This window comes from Lissotriton vulgaris, chromosome 8 (genome assembly GCF_964263255.1).
Source record: "Lissotriton vulgaris chromosome 8, aLisVul1.2, whole genome shotgun sequence".
NCBI lineage: Eukaryota > Metazoa > Chordata > Amphibia > Caudata > Salamandridae > Lissotriton > Lissotriton vulgaris.
In genome coordinates, this window is record NC_141696.1 from 1,213,021,596 (window position 1) to 1,213,044,733 (window position 23,138).

Genomic DNA, 23,138 nt, shown 5'->3' on the forward strand with positions numbered 1-23,138 from the left:
CTCCTGTGAGCTCATCTTTGGAATGCATTTGTTTTATTTCCCGTGGATCAGGACCGATTCCGGGGCTCAGGGGGACTCCCCAGACAGTTTGAGTGTTTTTACTTTTTTGCTACCTTCGTTAGTGACCTTGAATTTTGCTGCAGTTTTAGTGAGGTGAAGCTCTTGATCCTGGCTTGTTTTGTGATGTGTGCCCATGCTTTTTTGGATTGGTAAAGGGGGCTGCTCCTCTAGGGATGGCGTGTTTGGGCTCTGGGAATCCCTTTTGAGCTGCAAGCACAGGTTACTCAGCATTGAGGGGAGGGAAGCCAGTTTGTTGACAATTGCGCCACACTCGCAACTTGGTTTGCTGTCTTGTGGGTGTTCGTGTGTGTTTTGGCAATATAAGTTTAAGGCTCCCAGCTTTCCATCGATGTCTACCACAAAACATGGCAGAGTATTCAATAGGGTTAAGTGCAGGTCTATTTTGTCCGATTGGTACTACAAGGCCTCCACCAAGAGTTGCACTGCTTTTAGCAAGCTTGCCCAAGCACTTTCAGATTTTATTTTGTGCGCCTTCTCTGTTAGTCCTCCTTTCCCTATGCCTGCTCTTAACTCCACCATCTCCTAATTCTCTAGTGCCTTCTGGTGCTCCTGTGGTTTGGGCTCCCCCGAGGTGTCGCATGTGGGTTTTACTGGTGAGTCTTGTGTGTAGGTGGCCAGCAGGTACTCCCCTTCTTTCCTGCCGAGGTATGAGAGATGTTCCAGGTTTTCATGCTCATGTCTTAATGTTCTCTCTGGTCTAATCGGTTACAAGAATGTTGGTGTTCTATGTTGTAGCTGTTCGGTGGTAGGGTAGGTTTGGGTTTTGGCTCTTTGTGGGGGTCTGGTTTGGTTTATGTGACTGCGGCTTCCCAAATCCATTATTGTTATTGACTCACTTTTGGTCCAGTTGCTCCTCCTATTACTGCTGTAGATTGTCCTTCTGGGTGTGTGCAGCACAGTTTCCCTGCCATCGGCCTGCTCAGGGGAAAGTAACCATGCTGGCTCCGGACCATGTTCTTGAGTTGCCATTACTCAGACAGTGAGACAGAGGGCCATACAAGTTGGCAGGATAGGCCATCTCTAACTTTATATGGGTGGAGCCATCACCTATCACACTTGCATACGACAACGATTCAACCTCAGAACACTCAAAAAGAGTTTCATGCCAGTCTATTGTACCACCAGACAGCAAGGGCCAGGCAGGGAGGCAGGAAACACAACCCACCACTGGGAGTGGAAACCTCCAGAACCTTCTTCTACTTCTAAGATGGACAAAGTATAACTATTGGACCTTCAGAGTCAACTCTTCAGTATACCTGTGGAATTGTGGGAGACCCAAAATAACTGCTGTGCTGCACTGCTGCAAGAAGGACTACTGCTCGGCTACCCTACTGTCCTGCTGTATGAGTGAGAAGGACTAGAGCTGCATCTTGAACCGAGGACCATCAGAATGAACCCAAAGATGGTTGGTTGGCTTACTGATCAGAAACTCAGGGACAGAAGAGGCTCCAACCACCATAAATCCAGCACCTTGATTCTGCCAACTGTTAGTCTTGCCCCCCACGTGGTGCTCCCCCAGGCTTAGACCCTTGGAAGATGGCCTGGATGTGCCAACCGAGCTGTGGACTTGAGCAGAACTGATGGAATGCGATGCATCTTATTGCAACTTCACATCGGAACCACCGCTGCAAGATGCATCCCATATGCAATGGACCCTCAATAACCAAGATTTAAGGTACTTTAATCAGCTGGCCTAACTGGGTCACTGTACCTGGCCTGCGTCCCATTACGGTTGGCCTGAACTTTTTACTTTGTCTCAGTCCAGCGCAATCACAGTTGGTGCTTTGTGCTTCTAGGCACTATTTTCCCTTCAATCTTTAAAATTGCTTATCTCCTGTTCTACTGCTCGGATTTTTGTCATTTTGGTCTCAAATAATTTATTTTTAAGATGTGTTTTATTGACTTTGCCAAAGGTAAGAAAAACAGTTATGTTAGCAAGAGCCATCCCCAAACATGTCATAGAGAGTATGGTCTGTACAGTTCAAGCTAATCAAAACCGTTGCAATATTACACCCAAGTCGATCGCCTCTGTAAGCCTAGACTGTACCAGACTAGTCCCCGCATCCCACACCAAGGTAGAAAGAAAAAAAACAATGAAGGTCAGCTATCATCTGCATCAATGGAGTCACCATCCTCCTCTAAGAAGTGTACTCGAGATCCCCCATGTTCCAGAAATCTGTCCAGAAGTTCCCCGTTCCCCCAGATCATTCTCAACACTAACATTGCATCGGCATTGCTTCAGCCACACCTCCTCAGTCACTGCCCACTCATCCACGACACAGCGCTTCACAGTGGGGCCCCCCTAACCCATCCAGCCTTTCTGCCAATGGATGTCACCCAACAGGCAAAGGCAGGGTCTGCATTAATAAGCACCCGCACCACAGCCTTCACGCTCCCCACCACATCCAACTAGAGTGCATACACCACTGGCCAATACCATGCTAAATGTACCAACGAGACCATGGGGCCTGGCATCTGAGACAACTATTTGGCTTACTGGGGTCTATTTTATGTAGAAGCACAGGTGTCACATGCGTGCTCTGTAGGAAATGGAAGTGTAAAAGCTTACATTTAGGATTGCTGGATACAGACTTCACCAACGCGCACATTCTCACCCTCTGGGCATCCTCAAACATGTATTCCCAGATTGCTTTCCCAAGCCACCTGGGCAGGGAGTGGAATGTGCAATCGATTCACTGTTATGGCTTTGGTATAGGAGGAAGCCCAAATGACAGCCCCCTTCCCAAATTCCAAAAGTCTCAGGAAAGTGAGCGACATGCTTGAGGCACAGGGGAAGGAGGACAGTATATCCGTAACTATGGCTGCTATACTGACATGGAATGAAAACTGCCCTGGCCCCTAGATGAAAAAAGTCTTGTGCTGCTTCAAATGTAAGAAACTCCTCGTAGGGATAGAGGTCTCCCAAAGCCTCGTAATCACCCTCCTGCCCGGCAGGCACATCCACAGAGTCTGCCAGCAAACGTAAGGCTGGCAAATCCCAAAAGATGAAGCCCCTGTCAAAAGATGTTCCCCCAGTACCTCCTTGGTCAGTCTGCTTCCACAAGGAGACCGTATGTCTAATAAGGTACTGTACCGGAACCACATCCCGATCACTTACCATCAGAAGCTGAGGATGAGATGAGCACCTCGCTGCCTACTGTGAGAGTGATTTTTCCCAGTTCCCCCCCTTCCACAAGCCAAGGCGCGGTGTGCTGAATCTGGGGGGCCAAGTAATAGTGCTCCAGATTGGTGACCACTAGCCACCCCCTCCTCCATTGGCTGGAACATAAAGTCCCTCAGCACTCTGCTCCCTCCCCCTTCCCATATCAGTGTTGTAAAGAGGAGTGCAAACCCCAAAATACCATGTGGTGAAGAGTGTCGAACGAGTGTTGCATAGAGTATAGACATGGACAGGGCTTTAAGTGGGTCGGGTCTGAGCACCGGCAGTTATTTTCAGGGGGCCTCGAAACGGGTCTCTATCGGGCTCTATTTTCGGCCTTGCTGAGGTAGTTGGTTTTCTTTTTTTTTTTCTTGCACCAAATTAATTTTGCTCTAGCTGGAAGTGCCAGGCTGGATCCTGAGGCCGCTGACCTTTGTGCACACTGTAGATCAGGCGCGCAACGTCCATTGGACTGAAAGGGCTTCAGACCCCCAGCCCCCCCCTTTGTGTGTGGCAGGCAGGGCGGAGAAAGTTTCCCGGGCACACACATGCCAGTACTTTACAGGTCTTTAAAAGACCATATATATGTTAACGAGGCTTTGTTGTTTTTTCCCCCTCCTTGTACAGAGTTTGAATTCTCATGCACACTTATTTTCTCATGGTTTTAACTGCTGTCTCAAATAGACGGAAGTCTCTTGGTTGAAAGGGGAGTAATGAATCAAATCTTTGCCTTCACCTTAAGCTGTAAACAGTGTGCTCTGCTACTCTCGCAGCATAACTTGTTCATAACCACTTCTCTGGCGTATTTCATTATTTTTCTCCCTCTTTTCATTATTTTACTAAGCAAGGTTTGGGTTCCTTTCAACCTTTTTGATTCTTTAATTTTACTTTCTTTTCCCCTTTGATTTATTTCCTCTTCTTTGATTAATTTTCCGTCCAGTTCTTTCTATCACCCTTTCTCTCCAGTTTTTGTTTGTTCTTTCTATTCTTTTTTTTAACTTTTCCCTTATTTTAATCTTCCGTTGTTGTCACCTTAGATTCTTTTCCTATTCATTTATTTTTCTGCCCTTAGAATCGGTTGTTATCCAAGTCTTTTTCTGTTCTTTGATTCTCTTTTAGCCCTTGGATTTTTTTGTTTCCTTTGCTTCTCGATGTATCCACACCTGTTTTGTTCCCTTCGGTTCTTTCACTGTCCCTTGAAACTTTATCGCACTTATTAACACCCTCAATTGATATTTCTGCGGGGTTTATGTTTCTGTAAACACTACTATTGTCGTGTTCTGGAAAAACAGTGTAGAATGCTATCCCTTTGTGTTACCAGCCAACACTTTATCTTGTTTTTTACACACCAGACAGCTAGCTCTAGGGAAAATCTGAAGTGTTGATGATGGGAAAGAGGCACGATACGGCAAAGCAAAATCCACACTTTGCTGTTTGCAAACAACGGGGCATATTACCAAGCAATAGCGATAATTATCGCTATTGCTTGGTTAGAGACAAAAACTTACCGCTGAGCTGCAGCGATTTTTACCGCAAATAAACCTTGGTATTACCAAGGTTTAACGCAAATGCGATAAAAATTGCCGCAAAGCATGAATATCGCTGAAAAGTCAGCGATATTCATGCATTACCGAGCTAATGCTCTTAGCCATGTTATCCACCTCCCATTGGATAACATGGCTAAGGACTGCTCAGGGCAGGTGTTAGCTTTTGAAGATATTCGCGCTTAGCGCGAATATCTCCAAAAGTTGGTAATAGGAGATAGCGATGTTAGCAACTGTTTTCAGTCGCTAACATCTTGGCATTCCTACTTTGCATGTCATTAGTGATAAATATCACTGACATGCAAAGCGGGGCCCAAGATGGTCGCTATCTCCTACTAGCTGTCGCTAACTAGTGTTAGCGACAGCTAGGTAATAGGGAGATAATTTTATCTCCGCTTTCTTGGCTTTTAAAGCCAAAAAAGCTGAGATAAACCCCCTTGATATTATGCCCCAACATTTTCAAAAACAGAGCAGGTGCTTTGTTGGGACGAAGTTGGCAGGGTATGCTCAGACGTGAGTCCCTTGCTCACTTGGTCACTGGATTCAAGACAGCCTGGCTGATGAGGATTATGAATGTCAGTTCGGGCTGGACTGTTCCCATGAGGCACAGGGTCAGACTGATTTGCATTTGACCATGTCTGAACTGGGGTGGCTGAATGAGCTAAAGAATGGTGATGGATTAAACCCAGATCAGTTGACTGGGGGGGAGTGTTTGATTTGCTCAAACGCTCCGTCCATCATCCCCTTTTGTATCGCAATAACATAAAGAAAGCCCATTGATTTCCAAGAACAATACTCTGCGATCAGGCACCTAAACACAACAGATTCCTCGTTCATACAATTGGCACAGCGTGCAGTCAGGTTAGCTCTTTAGCAGGATAACATCGAAGGCTGCTTAGATACAGGAGTCATTACCATGACTTACTGTGATATTATTGGCAAAAAGAGTGGTCCATGAGATCTGAAAAAATCCCCTTGCATGCCATGGTCGCTACTGCATGACGGCGGAAAGATTATAGTTCCGAACATATTTTAGTAACTACCAGCCCTCTCTTTCAAAGCGGAAGAACACCTCTGAAGTGCCCCACACTCTGCACTGCTCAACAGGTAGGTCAGTCAGTCTAATAGACGTGCATTCAGTCTAATAGACGTGCAGATGTTGTACTCGTCAGTTTATTCAACCTGGAGGATTTCACTGTTTGACTTAAAACATAATAATTTTGAGGAGTTATGCTGGTTGGTATAAATGAAATCGATTCCCATTTCTGGTGTGTGCTTTCTTTCTGCTTCCATCAACCATCTGGAGGACACTTAAAGTGAAACATGTTTAGAGTCAGAGATGTGGCCAGAGTAAAACTTGCTAGTCATTTACATAAAATAAATGCAAAAAAGTTATTTTTAGCGAAAAGTTAGAGGGCACACAGATCAGTAAGAACAGGGCTTTGAGTGGGCCGGGTCTGAGCACCGGCCATACATATCTTTATTTAGACCACGCCCTTACTTGGATTGCTCACACCCCTTTAAGAGGTTTGCCCTGCCCTTTTTAGAGCACCCCCAGGTTTTCTTCCCACTTAAAGCCCTGGATATGGAGTTAGAAACACCCTCTTGGAAATGGCCTCTCAGCCCATGAGGGAGAAAGAGAGTGAATTCCATAATTAGGTCGATGACCAGAGGCCCTCAGTGATCCTCACGATATTACACTGCAAGCCTTTCTGTGTTGCATGGGCCACCATAAGCTTCAGGTATCTTAACTTATCAGTCTCCCAAAGCAGGGGCAAATCCGGAAATGTGTCCGGTGCAAGAGCAACCCAAGATCTCAGGATAAGTGTTTCTTTTTAAAACATTTTATTATTAAAAGCCCTCTCCTCCACCCCTCCCGTGCTCCCCCGCCCCCCCTCCCTCCTCTTTATTGTGGCAACCGACACTGATTAAATATACAGCCGTTGGTTATTGAAATCCCCTTTATGGTAATAGGCGGAGGCCTGGCCATGATTCACTTTTAGCAAGTTGAAGTTGCAATCATAATTAAACTGAGAATTACTTGAGTGGAACTTTAAATGGGTCATGAGAAACAAGACCAGGCTCTTTCAAATTTTGTGCAAGTAGGATAATTAAGAAATAAAGTTGAGTGAACACAACAATGGTATAATAAATTAACAAAAACCTGGAGAGCCAGATTTTTTTCAGTTTGTCATTTAAAAAAACCTGAAGAAAAAGGGTGAATGTTGAGATTTATAATAATTAGACATTCCTCCTGGTACTTCACAAGGTACCAGCTGCTTTTTAAAAACATTTTGCTGAGAAAAGACTGGCATTTATCTAATGACCAAGGAGGATTAATTCCTCATGTGTGATTTCTCATCCTGGATTAGGCTCTACTGGCTAGCCACAAGTTTAAGTGTCATCTAGCATGCAACGGTGAAAAACTGAGTTAGTCCTATGCAACACATAAGTTTGATTATACGATAGGGAGGTATATTTACCTATTTTTAGAGCGCCATTCAGGTTGACGGATTGGCCTTTGGTGACCGTGAGCTTTTAAGAGAAGAAGCCCTTCTGGGATACTAATACTATGAATAGATCCCTTTAAGGAGCTTCGAATCATATTGACTGGTGAGTGGGTGATACCATAATGAATGATGGAGTGATTGAAGTTTGATGATCATAGTGTAAAAATTAGTAAGCTAAAACTGATTGGTGAGTGGATAATGAAATGGACATTAGGTGCTAATGTGATGTGGATATATTGATGTATGTCCTGTGGGTTGGAGATGAAAGCATGTTTTCCTTGGCGTCACAGGATGATGTGGAAGAATTTATTTCAACAGTACCATTACAATTTACAATTACAATTCAATCTTTATTCGGTTAAAAAAACCTTGTAAGATACAATACATATAACTAATAAATACAAGCGGATACAAAGTCACAATAAAATTTGGGTACAATTAGCAGCACATTTTCTTGTATCAAATAATACAGAGTATGTAATTACATTTCCCTGAAGGTTTTTTTGGTTGGAAGACAATTCATCATAGTCAGCTTGCCTCAACTAACAAGATCTCTTAATAAGTATACAGAATAAAACAATAAAATATTTTCTATATAAAACAGTACCAGGATCACTAAAAACAACAACACTTTGTCATTTGGCGACCAATATCATGTTAAGCTAACCAGTTCATTATACTTCTGCACCTAACTTACACGTTCAATTCTAGCCAGCGATAGTGCAATACAATGGTAGATAAAATTAAATTTTAAAACCTTTCCTCTTTCTGATCAAAGCTACACATAAGAGGAAACGGCTCAGGCTGAACACTATCGGTGGAGAGGTGTCTCCCTTAAAAATTCTAAGCCCAACCATAGAATTTATTTCAACAGTACCATTACAACATAGGATGCCTTTCGGCGTACTGTAATTATTTATAAGTAAAATTACTGTTAGCTTTATATCTACATAACGTTTACATGAATTCTGTAAAATCTATATTATACTTCTTCTACAGGTTTTATAAATTTTACTTCACATATGTGGGAGGATATATGTTTGGTTCTGAAGAAGGTGGCAATAGTCTGTGAATTCCACCAAAACGCGTTGACGTATCTGATGCACAGAATCTGTCGAATACCTTGATACAATAGTTTATTGAGTTCTGTGTTACATCATGTATCATTTATAATGATCAAAGGGATCGGTACTATTAAAATAGACAATTGTTTGCTGTCTTAAGTGTTTCTCCCTTTTTCATTTTCTTTGCATTCGACACATATCTTTGCACCCGTTTGTCGGGGTTTTTATTAGGTTATGCTGTTGTTAATTTGAAAGGTGGTGATATGGTTATCATATCTCAGTTGACACATATATTGAAATAGTTTGCAATTGAAAACAAGTGTCTGTGAACACGTTATTAGTAGGCTCTGCAACTCTTTATATTGGAGTGGTAGGGGTTTTGTTGTAAAAGTGATGGAGAGAGATTGGATGTTTGGTTGAGTGTCCAGCAGCATTTGTGTGTGACACGGTGAATTCCCTACCCGTGTTGTGTAAGGCCGTCACACTCTGCAACCTTTGCTCTTGTCTCGCTGGCCCTTGGGGGAGGATTCTCTGGTCCCGGCACGCTCTTCATTTTAAGCCCTTTCTAGAGTCTGGCAGGGAGTGCTGTAGCAGGCTACTCTGACAATTTCAGTATATTTGAGCGTTGTCCTACAGGTACCAGCAGTTGTGTCATTATGAAAATGAATTGCCACGTGGGTGGGACTGGAGGGACTGGAGTGTTTACAATGAATTGAAGACTTACAGCCTCTCAGGAACCCTTGCATCCAGTGAGCCCATAATAAATATATACGAGCAAAAGCTAAACCTAGAAAAATATTGGCACTTTTTTAAGTGCAGTCATAATTTCTTCCAGTAGTAGGAACAGAACGGTACCTGTGCAGATAGCTGTGACAATTACTCAAATGAAATTCGCTTTCCCAATGCTGTAAAATCTTCGCAAGTGCTAAAAAGCAGAACATCATACGAGCAATCTGACAACATTTCAGTACCTCAAGTAAAAAAAACACCTAACTAGCTCTTTGGAAAACACCATGATACATATCAAGTGCCTCGGTGCTTGTGTCGTAAAACAAGTGAGTCACTCTACCCGGAGCAACCTGACAGTGAAAGAGATGTCTTTCTAGTATCGTAACATTATTGCTGTCCTGCATAGCATTTACGAGGCGTTTTATAGGGAAGGAGACAATATCTTTCAGCTTGGGTAGCTCTAATGATTAAGCATTCCAATTCTATTTGCCAATCACCTAAGTTAGGAAATCCCCTGGTTTGCTTTCCAAAGCAGATTCTCCATTGCTGGCACCATATATAGCCTGTCTAAGTGGGGTGATAGTCGGGGGTGGAGATTTGCAAATGTTTACAACTTCTCTGGCCCACGCCACTTCACTTTCTATTCACAAGAACACGAGCCATCCTGTAAAGGTGATTCTTAAAGTAAAAGAAGCAGCATTGAGGGATGCCGGCAGCGCGTGCTCAGCTATATGCATGCAGTGGCTATCTGTGGTAAAAACGCAGGTATTTTATATGTCACAGATGCCGATGCAATGAAATCACGTGTAGTTCTATAGAGGAAAAAAGTTTAATAAGGGCTCTGGTAACTCCCAAGAAACTCCAAACACATGCCCAAAGAACCAAAGTAAAGAAAATGGAGTATGAAAGAGCTTTGACAAAAAAAATAAACGTGTTTGCAAATTTGCCTATATTTTGAACGCAGCAATAATGCATTCTAGCGTAAAAAAAAACTGGATTGAAAAAATACTTTAGAAGGTATTGTGGCAGAACAAAAATAGATTACAATTGTTGTTACCCTTAGAGAAGCTACAAGAGCACCGTGGTAGAGTGCAGCAACAACAGGGGAAATCGCGAATAGACAGCAACATTTCCAGTAGCAAAGCAGCTGCAATCTAAAGTGAAAAACATCATGCAAAACAAACAGTGGAGACATCTAAACACAGGGTTAACTTTCCTCAACCCTTGTGTAATCCCAAGCCATTCTCTGATTGATTCAATATGCTCTCCCTTGAACTAGACTCTGCCATCACGAGCAGATAACCTGAGAGTGCTCATGTACTGGGAAATTGTTATTGTCAGTACAGCCACTGCTGATAGGTATCAGCCAAAAGGTCTATATCAATGCCTGTTGCAGTGCAAAACAAGTAAAACAAGCATCTGGGAAGCCAGTAGGCCTCACTTGTGAAACAAAAAGGTTTTTCATTGTTTCCTAAAAGCAGTATGGAAAGGGGCGACCACTCGGTCCCCCCGAACGTATGGCAGAGTACCTCGATCCCCCCGGGAAGCCATTTTGGGCGGGAGGCGCGTCTCGGCTGGTATGCCCGAAGCGGCGTAGCCGGGGCGCGCTTTTTCCCGCCCTAGAGTGGGCTGGCCTAGACACTGACGCGGCTGGCCACGCCCTCGGGGCAGGCAGGGGCGGGTTTACGCCCGCCCTGAAGACGGATAAAAAGGGACGCAAGACCCGAAGGCATCCTCTTGTTCCTGTGCTCTGAAGCTGCACCTCCTCGCTGTACGTGAGCTCGAGACGGAACGAAGAGCCAATTTTGAGCGTTGTAATCTTTCTTTTGTCTTTCAGATACTCTGTCGGAGAAATGCCCAAGAAAGGCGGGAAGAGAATGACGACTGAACAGATGGTTCGGGTCCTCATGAAGGAGATGTCTGAGCTAAAGAAGCGGGTGGCGGATCGAGATGGGGAAGGGGAGCCGGAGCGTCCATCGGCTGGAGCAGCCCCAGGAGGGAGACCAAAGAGGCCGAGGAGGGGACCAGCCGGGGGAGACGTCCCGGTTCCCTGTACCCCGCTCGAGGCGCCGACCCCAGTACCGGCGGAGGGGAATCCGATTCCCGTAGTGGTCACCCCGGTGTCCAATGAGGATATGCCGCCCGAGCTGGCAGCACAACTTGCAGCGTGGTTGGGCGACAGTAGCGAGGGCGCCACGGCTGCCGAGGCCCAGGCGCTGATGAAACAATTGCGCGAGAAACGAGATGCAGCCAAGGTGTCCGCGCCGGCTGCAGTAGCTGACAAGCCACCAGGGACGATTGCGACCGCAGAGGCAGCGTCCGGTGCAGGTAAGCGGCCATTGCCGATTGCGAGGGATGAGTCAGCACCCTCTCGTAGAGAAAGGTTGGGTCAACATGTTCCTTTGGCGATTAAAGAAAAAATTTGGGCAGGGGAATATGTGAACATCTTCTCGTTGCTTGTTGATCATTATGAGGTGGAGCATGTTAAGGGTCAGAAGGATCTCATGCACCCGAGTGTTTGGCGCGCAAAAATGGCCGCCTTTAAAGTGAACGAGAATATTGGCAATTGGGGCAAGGCATGGGGAATTTTTACGTCGATCTTAGGGGAACGTAGGCCTGAGTTGCTTTCCGAGTTGCCAACCTATCAGTCGCGAATCATGGGGTACTCGACATCACACCAGGGTAACCATTGGTTCTGCTACGATAATCTGTTTAGAAAGGCGAAGGAGCATAACAAAAGCTTAACCTGGGATTGTTACGATTCTTTGACATGGGATAAAATGAAGGAGACGGGTATGTTGAAAATGCCATTGGTAGGAAGTAATGTTGGCGAATCCTCCCGCCATTATGGGGGGACGCCCTTTCGTTCAGGTACGGGTACCGAAGATTACTCGAGACCTGCGGGCAATACAGGAAAAAGGGGGTTCTGCTTTAATTTCAACAGAGGTAAATGTACTAGGCCACAGGGATCGTGTAAATTTAAACATGAATGTAGTGGATGCGGGTCGTCCCATCCTGAGTCCACGTGCAGAGCCAAAACGGGTGATAATGGGGGGAGAGGAGGCGCCAAACAGGTCTAATATAGTCCGAGGGGCGCCTTTACCTACCCCGATTGATACCTTGGCGATGATCCCTTGGCTCAGTGAATACCCGGATCGTACTTCTGCTGGGGTGCTGCGGAACGGATTTTCGTATGGTTTCCGCATCCCGGTAGGGGACTTTCTGGGTGTGGAAAAGTGTAAAAATCAACTTTCCGTCCTGCAGCATACGACCGTAGTACAGGATAAGATCCGGAAAGAGGTGACTCGAGGTCGGGTCGCCGGCCCGTTTAGTGTACCCCCGGTCCAGAATTTTGTTTGTTCCCCTTTAGGGGTGGTCCCCAAGAAGGATCCAGGCGAGTTCCGACTGATTCATAATTTATCAGCTCCACGTGGTCTTTCTGTAAACGATGCAATAGATCCAGAAGTGTGTTCGGTGCGGTACGCATCCTTTGATGAGGCCGTAGCCATTTTGAATCGCCTGGGGCCCGGGGCGCTGATGGCGAAATCAGATATCGAGTCAGCGTTCCGACTGCTCCCGGTACACCCAGACGACCAGCGTCTCCTGGGATTCATGTTTCAGGGTTGTTATTACATGGATAGGTGTATGCCGATGGGGTGCTCTATATCTTGTGCCTATTTCGAGAAATTTAGTAGTTTTCTACAATGGGTCTTCACAAAGAAGACGGGTTTCCAACATGTAATGCATTACCTTGATGATTTTTTGTTCCTTGGGGCAGCCGGGGATCTCGAATGTGGCCAGGCCTTGGCCGAATTTTGTGTGTTAATGAAACAGTTTGGTGTGCCATTGGCACCAGGTAAGACGGTGGGTCCTGCGACTTGCCTTGAGTTTCTGGGGATCGAGTTAGATTCCAGTGAGGGTTGTTTTCGTTTGCCAGCTGACAAAGTGGGGAAGTTCAGGGCAGCCCTGCAAGTATGTATAAATGCATCTAAAGTTACGCTGCATCAATTACAGCAGTTGGTGGGACAGTTGAATTTTGCCCTGAGGGTTATACCAATGGCCCGCCCCTTTTCCCGGTCAATTTCCCAAGCTATGGTCGGCCTAAAAGAGGGCCATCATCGCACGAGACTATCGGCTGAGGTCCGCCAGGACATGCGTATTTGGTTAGCATTTCTGGCGGATTTTAATGGTCGAGTGGTCTGGAACAAACCAGCCGTGTCCTCTGACGAGCTGGGGCTATGGACAGATTCAGCAGGAAGCATAGGTTTTGGTGCCATCTTTGGCACAAAATGGTCGGCACAGAGGTGGCCGACATGGTGGCATGGCAGTGGTCTGACAACTAATATTGCTTTCCTGGAACTTTTTCCCATTTTGGTGGCCCTGAGAACCTGGCCCGAAGGGTTCAAAGATCACTCTGTCATATTTTGGTCTGACAATATGACCGTGGTTGAGTGCATCAATAGTCAGGCAGCACGTTGTAAACTGATGTTAAGACTGCTCAAAGAAATTGTTTTACTGTGTATGCAACTGAATGTGCTATTCAGAGCAAAGCATGTCCCAGGGGTAATGAATCAGGCGGCTGATGCACTGTCTCGTTTTCAAATGCAGGCTTTCTCGGGTTACCTTCCCTCAGCGGACCCAGAGCCGGCACCCTTCCCCGAAGCTCTCTGGTCTCTCGGTGCCCCGAACTTCGTCACCTCGTGGGAGAGAGTCTAGCACCAAGGACGAGGAAGGCATACGAAGGGGCGTTTCGGTCCTATTTAGCCTTTTTGGGGACTGATAGAGAGCGGCTTTGGGGTCACGAGGAATGGGTAGTGAATTTTCTTATGTCCTTACGTAGGGCTGGGAAATCGGTGGCTACGGCCCAGAGGCATCGTGCTGCCATTTCCTTTGTTGCCAGAGCACACGGTATCCAGGACCCGACAGCGTCTTTCGTTGTACAGAAAGCGCTGCGTGGGTGGCAACGCCTTGAGGGTCGCAGAGTAGATGAAAGGCGCCCGATAGGTTTGGATAGATTGTCCCAGTTGTTGGCCACACTCCCGGCCACATGTTCATCTCAGTTTGAGGCGGTGCTGTTCCGAGCCGCTTTTACGCTAGCATTTCACGGGGCGATGCGGGTAAGCGAACTAGTTGCAAGGAACAAACTGGATGTGGCAGGGGGTTTGTGCCAGGAACACGTTCAGATCAGGGGAGAGACAATGACTGTCTCCTTTGTAAGGTCCAAGACTGATCAGGATGGGATGGGTGACTGCGTAATCATACGCAGGATTCCCGGGTCCTCCATGTGTCCGGTAAAGTGTTTAGAAGATTACCTAGCACGAAGGGCGGCATCATGGGGGGGGACTTTGTTAAGACACACAGACGCCACCCCACTGACGAAATTTCAGTTTCAGCGGGTGCTTGCGATGTCAATTGCCGCTGCGGGCTTGAACCCGGGCGAATTTGGGACCCATTCCTTTCGGATAGGGGCTGCTACGGAAGCTACTGCCAGGGGTCTTAATGTTGAACAAGTGAAACGAGTGGGGCGTTGGTCCTCCAATTGTTATAAGAGATATGTGCGGTTGCACATGTTGTGAAGCTGTAATAATGTACTCACGCTTCTTGTTTTTGTTTGGTTTTCAGTTACGCAAGCCTACGAGGCGGGGCGGACTATGCAGTCGACCCAACACCGGGCCAGCGGTCAGACATCACCGGCTGTGAAAAAGGAGGTGTGGGTCGTGGGCCACTCATACGTGAGGCGTGCCGCGGACGTATTCAAAAGCAGGTGATATGATTCACGTAGCTGGGGAATACGGGTACAGGGTGTCCTTCCACGGAAGAGGCGGTCTCTGTATTGACCAGTTTCAGTCATTTTTCGAGGGTCTGTTAGGGCGGACGAGGTCACCGCCGTCTATAGTCATAGTGCATTTAGGGGGCAATGATTTGGTCACCACCGGTAGACGACTTCTCCTGGAGGCAATGCTTTCCACTGTAAGTTGGTTGGCGAGGAGAGTTCCGGGGTGCACAATTGCGTGGTCCCATATGATCCCACGAAAGGTGTGGAGGGGGGCTATTTCTATTCCTGCTTTGAATCATTCTGTTAGAAAACTTAATAACAAAGTGAGTAGGTTGTTCCGTTCCAGGACATTGCATTCTATTTCTCATGGCTGTATTAATGATGACAGTATGTATTTGGGGGATGGTGTGCATTTGTCTCGGGTGGGGAATGAGTTACTCATAGGAGACTTCTTAGCATGGTTAAAAACGTTACTCCATGACCTCTAGGTAGGAGCTTTGTGGGGGGTCCGGATAGCCGGTCAACTATCCGGCCTGTGGCGGTAAGGTCATGATCGGTGAGCACTAATTGGAAGATCCCTATGAGTGGGCGTCACCCAACACGGATGGGAGCGCTCGGGAGAGGTGGCCTTTGGCCCCTCAACGGGGAGGCGGTCCCTTCTAAGGATGGGTCGCCGAAAGAAAAGGAAAGGCGGTCAAGGCCCCTTCCTGTGTAGGAGGGGTTACAGCCCCCTCCTGGGGAATTTCCCGGGGCCAGTAACGTCTGCGACGGCAGATGTGGTAAGTTGTGCGGGGTTTGGGGGGAGGTCTACGATACCTTCTAGATAACCTCACACGAGTCCTCGAACGACCTTTAACTGGCGTCGAGTTTATTGGTGCCCCCGTCAAGTCAAGGGAAATTGGTAGTTTGCACTTGAGGTACGCCTCAGTGCTGTCGCCCCTCCCAAGTGGGGGGGGGGTATTTCTGGTTAGGGATCTTGACACCGGTTACGACCTTGCCGTTGGCCCTTAAACGTTAGGATGTACAATTTCAATATTTCAAGAAAATGTTTTGTAGGATGTTAGTTCGGCTAGGAGAACCTCTGTATTAGAGAATCTGTTAAGGTTAGCCAAACATCGCAATGTGGTAATGAAATTGTACATTAATATGAAACTGTTTAATGTTTTAATTTTTTGTTTTAATAAATACGGCCGGGAGGGTCACTCCCTCCCTCTTCCAAAAACTTCAAGAACTGTTTCCGGTTTCCCTCCTTTGGGGATTGTGTTGAGAGGGGGTGGCGGGTATCTCAGCCATATGGAAAGGGGCGACCACTCGGTCCCCCCGAACGTATGGCAGAGTACCTCGATCCCCCCGGGAAGCCATTTTGGGCGGGAGGCGCGTCTCGGCTGGTATGCCCGAAGCGGCGTAGCCGGGGCGCGCTTTTTCCCGCCCTAGAGTGGGCTGGCCTAGACACTGACGCGGCTGGCCACGCCCTCGGGGCAGGCAGGGGCGGGTTTACGCCCGCCCTGAAGACGGATAAAAAGGGACGCAAGACCCGAAGGCATCCTCTTGTTCCTGTGCTCTGAAGCTGCACCTCCTCGCTGTACGTGAGCTCGAGACGGAACGAAGAGCCAATTTTGACCCACCCACCAGCCCCTGAGGACAGCAAGTTGTTTTGAATAAAGTTTGATGTGGTAACTCTAATTCTTTGTTTACAGGTGTGATTAGTATCATGATAACTTTGAATATGCAATAAAGAATGGTCAATTTGTGGTATGTTTTGCAAATAAAGTAATCCTGCTTTAGTGTTCATTAGTAAGCATGTTTTAATAAAGTTGTCTTTCAAGTAATTTAGTCATTTAGTAATTTAGTTAGAATTGTCGTATTTATTTTGGTCGGGCGGTAAGGTCATGATCGGTGAGCACTAATTGGAAGATCCCTATGAGTGGGCGTCACCCAACACGGATGGGAGCGCTCGGGAGAGGTGGCCTTTGGCCCCTCAACGGGGAGGCGGTCCCTTCTAAGGATGGGTCGCCGAAAGAAAAGGAAAGGCGGTCAAGGCCCCTTCCTGGTAGGAGGGGTTACAGCCCCCTCCTGGGGAATTTCCCGGGGCCAGTAACGTCTGCGACGGCAGATGTGGTAAGTTGTGCGGGGTTTGGGGGGAGGTCTACGATACCTTCTAGATAACCTCACACGAGTCCTCGAACGACCTTTAACTGGCGTCGAGTTTATTGGTGCCCCCGTCAAGTCAAGGGAAATTGGTAGTTTGCACTTGAGGTACGCCTCAGTGCTGTCGCCCCTCCCAAGTGGGGGGGGGTATTTCTGGTTAGGGATCTTGACACCGGTTACGACCTTGCCGTTGGCCCTTAAACGTTAGGATGTACAATTTCAATATTTCAAGAAAATGTTTTGTAGAATGTTAGTTCGGCTAGGAGAACCTCTGTATTAGAGAATCTGTTAAGGTTAGCCAAACATCGCAATGTGGTAATGAAATTGTACATTAATATGAAACTGTTTAATGTTTTAATTTTTTGTTTTAATAAATACGGCCGGGAGGGTCACTCCCTCCCTCTTCCAAAAACTTCAAGAACTGTTTCCGGTTTCCCTCCTTTGGGGATTGTGTTGAGAGGGGGTGGCGGGTATCTCAGCCATATATGAGGAACATTCACGCAGTGCAGTGGGCAGTTGGTTCCAGTACCGTGGGACTAGGTACCAGAAGACTTTACCTCCCGTGCGACTGAGATGTATTCTAGGGACTTTTAAAAGAGCTAAAGAATTAGATCTGAGGTTACGACCATAGACCTGTTTAATAAGTTTCTTTTGTAAGTAGTAAGGACCTTTGTCATTAAATGTATTAAATATAGGCAGCACATTTTAAAATTGGATCGCTTCTTCACTGGTAACCAGTGGAGCTCTCTCAGCAAGGGCCCTGAGGTAGAACCTGGAGGATGATTTAAAACTATTCTTGCTGCAGTGTTTTGAATCACCTGCAGTTTAGCAAGCAGCGTCTCACCTACTTCAGCTAACAATGCATTCCCATAGTCCAAGCGACTGATCACCATCACCTAGACCAGGGTTCTGCGGTGCTTAGTAGGGAGATAGGGCAGAATCTTTCGTAGAAGACGTAAGCTGTAATAACAGGAGCTTTTGGTGGCCTAGATGTGATCTTTCATTGATAGAGTCTGGTCCATTTTTAGACCAAGATTTTTCACAGATTGTGTGGGAATAGGGGCAACTCCCAACTGGTGCGGCCACCAATCCTCAGTCCAGATGGTTGAGGCTTTCCCCATTAGAATAACCTCAGTTTTGCTGGGATTCAACTGGAGGCAGTTGTTCGTCATGCAATTCGAGATGCCGAGCATGCCTGCAGGGAATCAGATTTTCTCAGCTTCTGTATTGGGGCCAATTGGGAATATCAGCTGAGTATTGTCAGTAGTGGTTCTACGATTCTTGCCAATGGGGCCATACATACATTAAATAATGTTGGACTTAAACAGGAGCCCTGAGCTATGCCCTTATCGAGACAAGCTTTCTGAGAGAGGTAGGGTCCAAGCATTATAGTTTGCCATCTGTCCGACAAAAAATGTTGCAGCCATTTCAAGGCTGTGCTTCGGATACCACATGAATGTAGTCTCCACGAGCAATGATGTGAGATGGTATCACATGCCACGGAGAGATCTAGGAGGATTAGAACTATTGAACCTCTGCATCCATTATTTGCCTTAGGGAATCCGTCACTGCCAAGAAAGCGGTTTCCGAGCTAAAGCCCGACGGTACCCAGATGGTGAGGGGTCTAGAATTTTGTTAGACTCAAGGTAAGAACTTAGCTGCCTATTTATTAGGGTTTCCAATTGTTTGCCCAGCAAGGGTAACAGAGATATTGGTCGATAGTTGCTGAGTACCTGTGGGTCGGCTGTAGATTTTTCAAGATAGGTCGTACGTGTGCTTCTTTCCAAGGGGTGGGAATAATGCCTGATTGAATTGAGCAATTAAAAATGTTATGGATTTCCAGAGCACAACTGGTGGGTAGCAGGGCCATAATTTTGGGAGGGCAAGGGTAACAAGGCAAACCAGATTTAGCAAAGGATAGTGAGTTAATGGTTTCCTCTAACGTAGTTGGTTCAAACTGATCGAGAGTGGTAGCTGTTGGTGTCTTTGGTTCTCCTAGTCCTATAAGAGTTTCCAGCTTCAGAGGCTTGGTGGTTGGAAAATTGGCATAAAGTTGTGCAATTGTTTCCTGAAAGTAGACTGCTAATGAGTTGCATAGTTCCTGAGATCCAACAGGGGATTGTCTACAAGCTTGAGGTGTTACAAAGTCCTTAACTATGGCTTTGGATGAGTTACAGTACTGGTCAATTTGATTCATGATAAAAGTATGCCTGGCCGTTTTTATAATCTGGTGATAGCTAGGCAGGGCGAATTTTTACACCTTTCTGTCCAGCGGGTCTTTACTAAGTCTCCATCATCTCTCTAATGTCTTGCACTTAGATTTGTCAATTTTTAGCTCCGCCATGTACCAGGGGGCAGATTGCCGTCGCTGGTCTGAGCTATATTTACTTTGAGAAATTACGGAGCCCAGTGCTGTCACTAAGGCCGAGTTGAAGACTTCCAACCTTCCAGAAACGTTGGAGTCGTCTGAGCCACTCTCCGATGATTGGGGGTGAAATACCTCATTGAGAGATTCAAGAGATAGCTTATGCCAGGGCCTACGTAACTCCTTCTTCCAACCGGAATTTCCTGCTAATGTCGAAACGGACTGAGGTAAACTGGAGAAAAAGACCATAAAATGGTCAGTTTATGTTAGGGGATAGGGAGGGTAGCAGGTGAGATGGTCAATATTGGTGAAAATTAAATCTAGGGCGTGGCCAGCACGGTGTGTGGAGCTGATAACCCTTTGGGAGAGTCCAATTAAATTGAGACTAGTTGAAAGCTTGTTCACTTCTGAATTTGCAAAATCTTTGCTGTGAAAGTTAAAATCCCCAATCGAAATAAATGTTTTGGAAGATAAGAATTGCATGGCTATTTGCTCAATCAGGTAATTGGGAAAGTTGACTTTTGGTCCAGGAGGCCTATAGATTAGCGCTCCATTTCAGCTGTCTGAGGGGGACATGTTTTTTTAAAAAATTACCCAGTTCCAAGCTATGTAGAGAAGAAGTCCATTGCACCTTTAGATGATTTTTAAAGGCGATGGCAATCGTCTGGATGGAGGATTTAGGAGGTGTGTGACTGATTGTATAAGTGACTGATTAAACGTGCCTTACTGAATGTATGGGTTAGTGAATAATCTGTGTGAATGTCTGTATCAGCCTGTCTGTTGTTGTGTAAGCTGGTACATGGGTTGGGCAGTAGCTACATGAGTGTCTATATGGGCTATTGTTTGTTTGCCAGAGTATTTGTATGGGAGACTGAGTGTGTGTGTTGGTGGGTTGGGGGTGTGTGACTCTGCATAGATGTGTGAGTGGCTGATTCACTGGGTGTATGGGTTCCAGAGTGCATGTGGAAACAGCTGTATGGGTGGGTGAGTGTGTGTATGGGTGTGTTGGTGAGTGAATGGATGTCTCAGTGGTACATGTACGATTAACTATATATTTAAAAAGCAGTATATGTTAGTGATGGTGTATTTAAATAACTATATGTGAGAGTGAGTGATTGTGAGAGTGGCTGTATGGATGAGTGTGTACTTGTATCAGTGATTATATAATAGAGTAAGTATGTGTTGAATGTGTATGAATTAGTGAGGTGGTGTGTGTATAACTATATAGGTGAGTAAACGGCAGTGTGATTGATTCTTTGTAATGACTGACTAGGTGTGTGAGTAACTCCATGGATGAGTGGCGGTGTGTGAGTGTCTGAATAGGTGTATGAGTGCATATGATAGTGTTGTATTGATGAGTGACTGCATGTATATGTGATTGTATGGGTGAATGATTGGATGTGTGTGTAGACCTAGGAATCAGTGAATGCATATGTAGTAACTGGTATTGGTGTCTCGATGGTTTTGAAAATGGTAGTCTGTATTTTACAGTGGGTGTATCAAAGGTTATATTAGACTGTGAGGAGGTGCATCCGATTTTCACGTGGATGATGTCATCAGTGATGTCATTTGAGATGTCATCAGGGATGTCACTGACCATGCCATGAATGATGTAATATGTGACCTCATGCGCAGTACAATACGGGGGGCGTGAGTTATAGTTGGTGAATTTCTATGGTTTTGTACGAGTGAAATGTCCAGCTAACTATAACGTCCCTGAAACCTATGGTTTTTTCAGTGGATTTCAAAGGTTTTATTATTGCTAATTTCTAACTACAATGTCCCTGAAACCTATATTGTTTTTAAGAAAATTTTAAAAAGACCTGCACACTTTTTGTAGTGAAAAAGTAACTGTAACAGTAGTCCGTTATAAGTTATAATTTAACAATTTTTAAAACTGAATTAGCAGTAATTAACATATAAGTGTGGAAAAAGTGTGACGCAGCAGGTATGATTCCTGACTTCGAACAACAGCTTTCACAGTTGGATTCCCAGTTTCAGCGGCACGTTAGCCCACTACTATGTCATTGTGGGCAACAACTTGCTTAATCTTCCCGACGCCCCCAAGCCCCGGTACACCTTTGCGAGGGTAGCTGTACGCTTTACAAATACTGGCATTTTTTTAATTTAAAACCATAGTGATGAGAAATATTAGCACATATTTTTTTTTCTATTCTGAACAATATTTTTTTTTAATGTCTTCTATTTAGAAGTACGGCAATTAATAGATGTTTTTAGTCAAGAGAATGGAAATGACACAGTTTGCCGGGTAACAGTTTTTAAGCTCTCCAACGTATGTACATATTAAGGACCTTATACCTATTAGGATCAAAATCGAAACCTTTACCGCTTCACATTTTGTAACTTTTCCCAACAGGAGCAAAAATTTAACAGTTAAAATGTGAGTACATGTGAACTGTAAAACGTGACATCTAAATGGACGGAGCCGCATCTTCCTTCCATATACTACTTAATAACAAAAACGAATTTACACCACACCTGTTGTTCGATTAGTTTCGTTTTTACCAGTTATTTACGCGTGTCCATTCTGTGATGCAGGTTCTAGCATCGGATTTTTGTTTTGCGGCAACAAAACATATTCCAGGGTTGTAAGTTGTTTGATTATGGCATAGTAGATATTTATAATACATAGCTATTTGTCAATATTTAAACATTCGTATTTAGAAAAAAGTGCTATGGGTTGCTTTGGCTTTTTTCTGTAATGTCAGCAGCTTGTTTTCAGAAACAGACAGAATACAGCAAACATTGCTCCTTTCTGGCTCCTTTAAGCTCAGATACTGTGACTTTGTATAGTATAATATTGACACTGCACTTGACCTCAGAGGTGTTTGTGACCTGTTGGCACGAAGAGTAAAGATTTATAAGTAACGTCACCTGCTTCTGGTTGTTACTCTGTTTCCCCCCTGGGATCATTTACTGTGAATATGTATATTATAATATTAATAGTTATTATGATCTCAGAGGTGTTCATGACCCGTCGGCGTGAAGACTAAAGATTTATATGTAACGTCAGCAGCTTCTGGTATCTAACTCAGTTTCCCCCTTGGGATTATATAGTGTAAATATGTATATTATAATATTCGCAGACATTATGTTCTCAGAGGATTTTATGACCCGTCGCCACAAAGATGAAAGATTTCGAAGTCCCGGAGAAATGAAGCTCGGAACATATTCCCTGCTAGAAAGTATTTCGTTATTGATCTTGTTTTGTATTCATAACTTTATTTTCCTTTTCCTTTTTGTGTGGTATCAGTGACACTCTCTATATTGTAATAGAGTGTCATATTGTCACAGAACAGGAATTAGAGATTTGTCGGCGCCAGGAGTAAACCATCTGAAATATAGCTTACTGACTGTAAACGGGAGCCCCTGGTGACCGAACAGATTGCTCCCTCATCGGAATGGTGGGTTGCTGACGCCTCAACTCTCCCCTCTCTCCATTCCACCCAGACTGACTGGAGCAACGATACAGAGCCGCTCTGGGGACACCAAAAGGAAGATGAAGAGGAATATTCCTTTAAGGGGGCGTGTACCGAGCTAGAAGAACCGCCCTGGTATGACGTGGCAACCAGCAGATTGGAGAAAAGGCAGGAAGCCCTGGACTCGGGGTGTAACGTCACCAAGGAGGAAGCGAGGGTGGAGTTTCGAAGCCCTGAACCGAGAGAAGAAGGACGTGAGGCGGCATGACGAGACCGAGAAACCGAAGGAGAAGACACGCCAGGAGGCCACCGTTCCCACAA